The sequence below is a fragment of the Nansenia antarctica genome, assembly GCF_963989245.1.
Source record: "Nansenia antarctica genome assembly, chromosome: 13".
NCBI lineage: Eukaryota > Metazoa > Chordata > Actinopteri > Argentiniformes > Microstomatidae > Nansenia > Nansenia antarctica.
The window spans coordinates 14732389-14734233 of record NC_137683.1 but is presented as its reverse complement, the minus strand read 5'-3'; positions in this window follow the sequence as shown (position 1 = coordinate 14734233).

The window sequence follows — 1845 nt, the reverse complement described above, 5'->3', positions numbered from 1 at the left end:
CCATTCAAAACACAAATAGAACATACAAATTAAAGGAGATTCATACACAATTACACTCGTTGTAAATTGCATATCCACACACAAATCCATACAAGCATTCCGATACTTACACTATCTTACTTACTAAAGTTTGCAGACGACACCACCGTGGTGGGATGCATCTCGGGGGGGGACGAGGCGGCGTACAGGGATGAGGTAGAGCAACTGAGCAAGCTGTGCAAGGTTAACAACCTGCTGCTGAACAAGTCAAAGACCCAGGAAATCATCGTAGACTTCAGGAGGAAAAAGTCCGAGATCCAGCCCCTGCTCATCGACGGAGAGAGCGTGGAGAGAGTCTCAACCCTCCGATTCCTGGGGATGCACATGCGGGATGACCTGACCTGGAAGGACAACACAAAAGACACCATCAAGAAGGCACAACAGCGGCTATACATCCTGAGAGTCCTCAGGAAGGAACACAGCAAGCAGGAGATACTGGTGACCTTCTACCGCGGCGCAGTGGAGAGCATCCTCACCTACGGCATCTGCAACTGGTTCTCCAGCTGCACTACCGCGGAGAGAAATGCGCTACAGAGAGTCGTGAGAACAGCACAGAAGATCACCGGCGCCCCCCTCCCCTCTCTGGAAGAGCTGTACGACACACGCTGTCTCAGGAAGGCCTCCAAGATCTCCAGGGACCCAACCCACCCTAGGTACGAACACTTTACCCGGCTGCCCTCGAAAAGGCGGTTCAGGACCCTGGCCGCAAGGACAAACAGACTGAAGAACAGCTTCTACCACAGGGCCGTCCAGGCCCTGAACACAGCAAAGACCTAGGTTCTGGGCCCTGGACAGTCTGGACGGATTGATGGCAGCTGCTGGACTGAAAAAATCAGGTGTAGTGCTGAGGCACAAATATGTACATTTCAAGCCTGCAAACTGCGACACTTTAAATAAATGTGCAATAACACTATTGTGCAATATGACAACCCTAGTCGTCTATCTGTACAGTATAGTACAGTGGATAGTGTACATAGCCTTTATTTATGTAAACCAGCTCCTTCCCTTCTTGTGATTTAAAAAAAGAAAAAAGAAAAAAAAATCTTTCCTAACACCAGGGGAGCCACCCCTCCTAAATTTCGTTGTTTGGTACTGTAGCAATGACAATAAAGACCATTCATTCATTCATTCATTCATTCACTATCAACAACTGTCTCTGCAACCTAAATCGACCTCAGTTGCAATACTGCCATGCTACTACAAATACAAATATACCATAAAAAATAAATAAAAAATAAAAGATAATACAGCCTCCATATCACCAATGATGTAACCTTACCACAAACAAAAATGGGGTTACAACTTTACTGTTCAAATGTATCCTCCATGTATCCAACTGGTGGAAAATACACTCCTGTCCTGTGGTTAAAAAAAAAAAAGTTGATGTTTTTAACCAGCAGAGGGCAGTATTAGACCGTATTTCAAAAACACAGTACGTGAACAAAAAGTAGGATTAGGATTTAAAAAGGTTTACTTTACATTATGTTACTAGTACCTACTAAGGATCATGTAATACATTTATAAAAACAACATGCTTAAGATGAAATTGATAACTGAAGAAGAAGAAGTCATAGAATAAATGGAACAATGACCTGCTGTATGGTTTTTAAAATGTGGTCATGATATTGACAAACCATGTGAAATTAAACGTATTAACATAGTAGAATTCATATTAGAATAGAATAGAATAGACTTTATTGCCCTTGTACAGTTGCCTATACAATGAAATTGTAGTGGTTCTTCTGAAGGTGCAAAAACAGAAAAACTACAAATATTACACACTAGACAAATTAAAAAGCGAAAATG